This window comes from Triturus cristatus, chromosome 3_1 (genome assembly GCF_964204655.1).
Source record: "Triturus cristatus chromosome 3_1, aTriCri1.1, whole genome shotgun sequence".
NCBI classification, from domain to species: Eukaryota; Metazoa; Chordata; class Amphibia; order Caudata; family Salamandridae; genus Triturus; species Triturus cristatus.
In genome coordinates, this window is record NC_140583.1 from 393,792,398 (window position 1) to 393,801,157 (window position 8,760).

Below are 8,760 nucleotides of genomic sequence, written 5' to 3' on the forward strand. Positions count from 1 at the left end.
TTATATCTCAGTCAGTGTTAGCGCTAGAGACTCTCTGGGTATATTCTGTACTAAATTGTTATTTAAGTGTACAGAGTAACCCTCAACATCAGGTGTGGTATTTAGGGCCTGGTAATGATATTTCCAGGTTTCCACTGCAATGGTGGGCTCGTGAACCCGTTTACCTTCTCTGCATCCTGAGTTAACTATGTTCCAAACGGCCTTCTGATCATTATCTGACAAAGCCCTTCTCAGAGTCCCAATGATGCTTCTCCAAGGTTTTTTTTTTGCTAAAACAATAATTTCTCTGTATGAGGCCCGTTTACTTTCTCTGCATCCTGAGTTAACTATGTTCCAAACGGCCTTCTGATCATTATCTGGCAAAGCCCTTCTTAGAGTCCCAATGATGCTTCTCCAAGGTTTTTTTTTGCTAAAACAATAATTTCTCTGTATGAGGCCCGCTTAGATTTAATTTGTGGCCTATCTTTAGATTTGATGGTGTTTAGCAATGGCAATTGTGCCTCCCAGCACCTACAAGCAAACCAGGAGTGTGGAGGCTTCCATTTCCCTCTGGGGTGCCCTGCTGGAAAACATATACTGGCTAGTTTGGTCGTCAGTACTTTATGGGTCTCTGCAACCCCTATTAATGAGGTAATGTACCTTCTTCTGTTATGATCTTGTTCACATCCTGTAAAGAAGAGCCAACAGCCTCGTATAGAGCAGCCATCATACCAAGGATTGTTGCATTACCAACCAACATAACGTATTCTTCTGCTGTTACCGATGAGATGCAGTTGTCAATGCGTTGTGGTCACTGTCGTGCCGAGGCAGCACAGCAAAGTCAACACCCCTATGCCACATTCTGGTTTCTACCAGGATGTAGTCTATCGTAGAAGAATGGCCCACCCTGTTGAAAGTATGCTTCCTCTGGGAGTCCGATTATGTATGCCCATTACATTCCCTTACTGAGTAGTTTAGGGTGAGGGATTTGATCTGAAGGTCCAACGGAGTCCAGGCCCTAATAGGTGGAATATTGGGCTAGGGAATATTCCATATCCTATCTTCTTCACAGACAACTTCGCCATTGGGTTCATCAAGGGGCTCAAATTGGCATTGAAAATCACTTCCTTTAACCATAAAGGTGACATTGATGGGGACATGAGAGAGGCCAGTTGGTCCATAGTCAAAGATTCTTGTCCTGACCTTACAGGTCTAGAGTAGACATTGACCAGTGCTATTTTAAACTTAGGGGGAAATGTGAGGTGGTCACACTGGATATCATTGGAAGAAAACTCCATCTTCTTAGCCGTGCATCCCAAGTGTGTCCCTACCCATATACAAAGACCGCCAGACAGTCTGCCCTTCCCCCTGGTAGTAGCCGCTGTTGTGAAATGTACTAATCCCACCTGCAACACATCCTCCCTAGCCCATGTTTCCTGGAACAGTCATATGTCGTGTTGGTCTACAAAGGACCCCCAATCAGAGGAGTCCAGTTTGTTTTTTAGACCGAACGACTTTCCAGAATAATACCCTCAACGCTGTAGGTGCCGCATGTATATCTAGGTTTGCTGGAAGGGTATCAATATTAGAGGACAATATCAACCTCTGAGGCTCACAGGACCCCCTCCCCCGATCCTGACTGGACGCCACTGTTGGATGAGGTGTTAATTTGAGGACATAGGCCTTCCAGCGTTCCTGAGCTGTTGTCCTGTTCTGACATCGTTGGGGTGTTGGTAGGTGGACCGGGTTCGGTGTTGTTATGGGACTGGCTGTTTTCAATTGATCCTTCTCTGAGCCATCCCATTTCCCTAGCTACGTTCATGGATTCTATCTGAAACTTTGATCTTCTATTCCATGGATACTCTTTAGGCTACACAGCCATGTGTTGTGGCTTACCCTCTCCATTGGACTCCCTTCAAGATTTTTTTATTTTGTTTAGCTCATATTTGTCTGTTAGGCAATCTACCTCCTCCAAGGCCCCAAACCTATTTTTTGTGGGTAGGTTGATGTTGAAGGGTCTGGGTATGTGTTGCAGGGGTCTAGCATTTTGATGGCCTGGGTTCCACATGCCCAACGCAGTGCTATTGTGTGCCCTCATTGATAATGCTTGGGGTAGTTTATAAAAGTAACTAAATGGGAGGGACCTTATCTCTGGGCCCAGATCCAGATTGAGATGATTTGTATGCAAGAGACTATGGACAGTCATTGGGTTTCTCAAATTGATCAGAACACAGTCCCCTTGCCTATCTTTGGGTCTGTTTCCCATCCAGCTAACCCCATAGGTCATTATAATCTCTCCTGCTTTGTCATATGAAAACTACCTATGTTTGGCTAGAACAGACATTTGTTCGTTAATTCATACTGGTTTTCCCTCAGACTTGTTTTAATCTGGGGTACTGTACTCCCGCTAGTACAATAACGTATGGAGATGAGGCAGGGGGTAGGTTAATGGTGGGAAGGCATAACCTATCAACTCTGCCAGACTCATTCCCTTCCCCCTCCCCTCTGCTCTTAGAATCACACGGTAGGATGCGGTTTCCCAATGAAGCCTCGTTGGAGTCAACCTGTCAAATCCCCACAGTTTTTGGTGATAGTGTTAATGGTGGTGGTGCCATATTGTACACATGATGTGCCTATCCTTGGTACTATCATTGTACTGGGGTTGACTGTCTGGCAGAAGATATCAATTCCCCTTGCTGTGTCCACAGGAGGCCTTTCGTTACACCTTTCAACCAATTTTTCTAGAGTTCTGACACCTTATCTAGGCGTGCTACCAAGGGGGTAAGTTCTTCCTTCACAATGCTTTTCATCTGCTCTCGTATGTCCACCAGCAGGTTGGCTGCCTAAGGGGGGTATTCAGGGTCCACTCGTACACTGTCAATTTGGCTGGGGTCTAGGTCATTGGGGCAAGGAGTGTTATCAAGAGTTCCATCATTCTGCTTCTTTCGTTTGGCCACCCCTTGAGTAATTGTTTAGATTCATCATTCTTAAAAAGGCCTGTGATATCACCTGCCTTCTGTGAATGCACTCTGGGTATGACCCGAGCTTGGTATAGTCGTCATGTTGCGTCAAAGGGGGATTGGTCTGGGAACAAGGGGTAGCTGTGGGGGGTCAAGCCTGCTGAAGAGCGTCAAGTGTCTGGTGTTAGAGATTGCCGTCTTTCTGTGAGTTCAATTTCGGTTGCCACTAATCCTATAGCCCTCTGTAACATTCTATTGATTGATGTTGGTGGCGAGATGAGGTTAGTGGCTGAACCTGCGTCTGTGTCTTTTAATGGCAGGCCCGCTTCCCAATAGTTGCTGAATAATATCAAAATATCCAAAGGAACCCCCTCAGAACTGTGCAGAAGAGAAAAAAATGGGGTGAAAAGATAAAATATAGAGTACAAAGGACAATACAGAAACAAAACAAGCAAGGCCGCTCCACTGACCGGAGTCTTCACCCACCACTGCAGGGGCAGCCATACAAGGTCCTTGGCAAGCCTTGATGCATATTTGCAAGTAAAATGGACGTGGCCCAGTCCAGTTTTGTCCCTGGCCTCCCGAGACTGCGTGTTGCTGGGTGACCGAGTCCTACCCCAGAAACAAGGCAACGAGCATTGCAGGCTTGATCTGCCCGACCAAAGTTTCCTGCGCTACGGGAGTCTCCCTAGCGCTTTATGGCATTGGGGAGGAGTTGTCGCCACCTCCCGAGTCTGCGAGCTGCTGGGGGGATCAAGTCCCACCCCAGAAACAAGGCAGCGAGCGTTCTTTCCTGATCCCAGTCTCAGTTCAGTAACCGTCCTTTCCCCATTATGTGGCAAGTAAGCGATACTATCTAAAAATTACTCACAGTTCTGTAGGCTTTTCGCCAATCAAATGGATCCGATGGATGAAAGAGGTGGCCCAGCTCAGGCTTGTCTGGGCGCAGACGGGCCCGCCCCTAGCCTGGGCTTTTCTTGCGTGCGTCCAATGCGCTATATAGCGCCGAGGTCAAAAGCAAAGGCAGATGTGGGTGATGAAAGGGCTGCCTATTGTGCCTCATGAGGGCTGAAATCCCATCTACCATAATGCAGCAAGCCTTTGTTCAAATGCTGGAGCAAGTTATCAAGTATCACATTAGATGTAGAAAGTCAACATTGAATAAGTTTAACTTTAAATGTAAGTAACCCCCAAATACTTCCCAAGGTAGGCACTTCTAGGAAGAACATTAGATCATGAAGAAACTGTAGGGCACAACACACCTGTGAGCCTGCTATATTCCATACGGTAATTTGTTGGATGCCCTGCTTCAAGTGATGAACTCGCTGTCAAATGTGGGACAAGTACATTCCCTTCTACTCAAGGCTTTACTTAGGGCCTTACGGTACGTTTGTGGGGTTGGGGAGTAACACCACAAAGCCAACGAGTTGCCGATGTGAGAGTCCCGGACCCTTGCGACCGAGAACTAGCAATTCCAGCTACCTGCGAGAGTGCAGGGCAGCAACGGTTCCCCACCCAGGTCCAGTCGATCACAATACCTCCTACAGGCAGCGTGGAAAGCGGGCACGCCATTACCTCGCCCCAGTGGTGGCTGGTGGATTTTGACAGTGGTGGGGCAAAAAATGTTGTACCCTAATATAATAAGCAAGCGAGCAAAGCGAGCGAGCCCAAACTGCAAAAGGAGGGTGCGGGGGGGTTCACCCCCTGCAAGAAAATTTTGAAAAAAATGTATTCAAATAGTGGGTTTTACACCACATATTTACTGCAAATTGTTGAAAAAAGGGGGATTCAAACATAGCATTTTGAAGCACAAGTCTGAAGAAAACATTAGAATCAGGTCTAAGTGAGACCTACACTTGAATTTCAAATAGTAAGAAGCCCTGTATGCTCACAGACCTGATTCACAAACTTTCAAGCACATTTTAGATATTGGTGTAGAGAGGCACAAAATGTAGCCTTTCTGCAGTAAGATGAACCCTCTCATGCCCAGGCTGGTTGCTTTGTTCCTTCCACTCAAAGGTGCAGCCTTATAGGGCAGGGGATTGGTGGTAAATGCTATACTCAGCATCATGCAGAAGCAGCAGGAGGAAGGGATGCCTGACATGCCTGAAGGGGTTGTTGCTGCCATTGTTTAAAGGACAAGGATCCTTCTCCCATTGGTGACATAGTGGAAAGGTGGGCCTGAAATCCAGCTAACAATGGCTTCAAGAAGGCAGCAATGCTAGATCACCAGTTGACTGGAATAAGTTAGTACATGGAATTAATAAATTGATTTTCTTGTTCTAGGTGCGTCTCACGTCAGACAACACCTTTAACAAGCAAACACAGTTCATTACTTCAGTGTAGGGAATCAGTTCTGAGACTGAACTTCTGTGAAGAGCGCTGGAGGCAGGGGTGTGAGAACAAACCTTTGTCACACGCTTAATCACCTCTGTAGAGATCGCGTAAGCCGATACGCTGAGAAGCAATGCGTGCCTCCCTTGCACGGTGCAGACTCCGGGCTCGCCCGCTGTCTGGGGGTCTGGAGAAGTAATGGCGCCCCAGGGCCTCATTGGAAGCCTAGCCTAGGGTGGAGGAGGACCCATAGCTGTCCAAGGGACAGACCTAGAGCTAGGGTTAATGGCTGCACCGGCAGGCATTGTCAGGTTGGGAAGGGGCAATCGGGTGAAGCACCGAAAAATCAATAGGAAAAAGCTCGAGAAGCACTTCAAAGCACTAACATAACCACAAAAACAAATTGTTTTGTGTAGTCCTTCAGAATGCACCGTTTGTAAGCTCTGAAACACATATAATGCTTAACATGCTCATTCAAACTCCTAAAAGATGAATCATAGACTGCTCCAAAGTGTTAACCATACATCTAAACACCAGACTAGAGACACCCAAAATACGACAAAATAAATGCGTAATCGTAGGCACGTTCCAAAACACCAGAACTCCAAACCACCTGACCGCACACTGCTAAACATCAGAATAAATGTAGCTATCACACTCATTAAAACTAAAAAAACACTTTTGAACTGACATCCCGACTGCTCCACATGCTCAGAAACCTGCATTTTAACATAACAAGACAAAGCCAACCATATTGGCTTTTCTATATTGATATTTTTGTAATCACCAGTAAAGCAACAAACTAACAGCTTGGAGAGGAGCAGTGCAGAATTCCATACGATATACGGGAATATTCACAACACAGGTGGCAGTGCATGATTTACCGCAGATGTAAACACGTACAGCCCTTACGACAGCAGTGCAAGCTTCATTCACATATACAAAACAGTAATGGCACAGGAGTCCTAAGTGCACACTTTTCATACACACAGTGCAGCATGTGCAGTGCCAATATAATATTTCCTCAAATGCTCGTAATTGCTAACACAAGCAGCACATGACTGTTAGCCCACAAGCAGTAACAGAAAACACACAAAAAGCATAGAATGTGCAGCAGTCATGCAAATGTCAATGACTACATGTTTGTGCGATGGCGTATCAGTGTGTGTGGGTGCATGTGTGATGAGTGCCTTTTGGAGTGATGTTGTTTGATGCAAGTGTTTGATGGGCTGTGAAGTGTGCTGGTATGAGTCATTACGTTTTAGAGCGTGTGGTAATGACTTGAGCAGCTGTGTAATGCTGTGTGTGTGTATATGTTATGGTTTTCTATTGCCATGACGTCTATGTGTATTTTCTAAGTTTAAGCATCTGACAACTTTACATATATTTCTTATAGTGTAGCCAGCTCTGCGATGTGTGAAGCTAGCAACGGTTTTACAAAAAAGAACAAAAGCAGCAACAAAGGGCCCTGTGTTGCAGCAGAAATGTTCCCCCTGCTTTACAGGTCTAAGTGTGATGCATTACAGCTTACAGTATTGCTAAAAACCATATAGTTTCTCTTCTCCAGTGCCGGAACAGATGTGCTTTGTGAGACAGTCAAAATATTTCTGCTTTTAATTAATCTACATTTTTCTTATAGTGTGGAGAGCCCATCCGTTAATTCTTACAAAAAACGTTACAATACATAATATGCACTGAGAAAGCCAAAAGGCGGTCAGACAACGCCAGACCATTTTGGTATTGCCGATGCATTGTTTTTGTCCTTGAGAGCTTCCATAGCCTAAGTAATATTTCCTGTAGCACTAGAACATGTGATTTATGGTATGTTCTTGGTCACCCTTGATATAAAAAGCGCGCTAATTACTGTATTTATTCATTTTGCAATACCATTGCATTGTTTTTTTGCTTTATTTTATATAATGCAGACACAGGTCTGTATGAAGGTAGACTACAGAAGGGTGGCGTGCCCGGTGTAGAGTTAAATATAAACTCCCCCACATTTGGAGGGTTTGACCCTCCTTGGACTGACCTTCCAAAATGGTTGCATTGTTTCGAGTAGGCTTACCCGTCAAAATACACTCGATCGTACACTCCTTGGAGGCCTCCAAAAGGTTGAGGGGCATGATGAAGGGTGTGACTGGCCCTGCCATGGAAGTGGGGGGGAATGAGGCGGCTGAGCGGATCCCATGTACAAAATGGCAGATAGAAAGCAGGGAGTAGCTGCAACCCACACCAAAATCACAGATGGGACGTGGGAGGGGCTTGAAGAGCACCACAGGTACAAAAGCACAAACGGGGTGTGGAAGGGGCTTCTGGGGTAGGTACAGAATTACAGATGGGGGATGGGGAAGGAAGGAGGTGCTGGTAGGGATGTGATCATCCAGATACAGTTGCAGATGGGGGGCTGGGGGTTGCTTTGTTCCTCGGTCTCACCGACCACATTCTTGTTTTCCTAAACCTATATATACCTCTCATCTCTCACGTTGTCTTCATTTCTCTGCAGCTGTTCATTTCTTTTGTTGTTCTGTTGGGGTGGGGGTGAGGGAGGTGGGGAGTCCAGCGAGCCGCTCTTGTGTTTCTTACTTAATTCTCCAGTTTGTGGTTTGCCCTGGACCAGTTTCCATTTTAGCCTCTGCTGCGCCTGGACCCGTTCCCAATCTTCCCCAGCCCAGTCTGAGCTATGCCCCTTGTCCCAAGGGAGAGAGGATATGCTCTTCAATAGGACTTTTAATGTTTAAACCTCTCTCTGCTTTCAATTAGAACATCGCCTGCAAAAATAACTGTCACCCCGGAACTCCAACTCTCAAGTGATTCCCATCTGCAGGGTCTTGGATTTAGGCTAAAAATGTCAAGTTTCTTTCCCCAACCTCCTAGAATATTCATCCAGGCGCAAGTGTTACACAGAACGATCCAGTTGGACCAGGTTTTCTGTTACTCGTGTCTCTCATTCCAACTATGGCAGATTGCTTGTCCTTTTTGCGTCAACACTATAAAACTATCACTTCGAAATGGAACACTTACAAAGGCACCACACCTCATCGTGGAGGGGTTGGGGGGCGGGAGGGGTTTAATTATTATAAAATAAAACTCACCGTCCTGGCCGCATCCTGACTCCACCATCCCGTGTTTTCCTGCAGCTCTCCTCAGACAGGAAGCTTCTGCCAATCACAACGCTGCAAGGCACAGCTGGAGAGCGCCCCAGCCGGGTCCAATTTCTCTATGGAGAAAAGGGGGAGTGTGCATGACTGATTTGCTCGGCCCTGGGGCCGACCAAAGCAGTCAGGCCCACAACATTGGGCAAGCCACTTCCCCCTGCCCTCGAACAGGACCGCCCACCCGCCCTCCCACAACCAGGCACTTCTGCTTTCTCACAGTGCGAGAAGCAGAAACATAAAATGGTAGTTTAACCATTTTATGTTTCTGCCTTCTCGCACTGCGAGAAAGCTGGGGGCGATGCCCCCACACCACTATGGTGGAGCCGCCACTG

The 8,760-nt window shown here is 46.4% G+C and overlaps 1 long non-coding RNA gene across 1 annotated transcript in view; it reads right to left on the reverse strand.

Annotated features, from left to right (window-relative positions):
* Positions 1–8,425, reverse strand: part of LOC146860309 (uncharacterized) — a 126,231-nt gene extending 117,806 nt beyond the window's left edge. The window contains exon 1 of the long non-coding RNA XR_014979131.1: positions 8,366–8,425. This is a non-coding gene — a long non-coding RNA (uncharacterized LOC146860309). The remainder of the gene's footprint in view (positions 1–8,365) is intronic.
* Between the last annotated feature and the right edge of the window lie 335 nt (positions 8,426–8,760).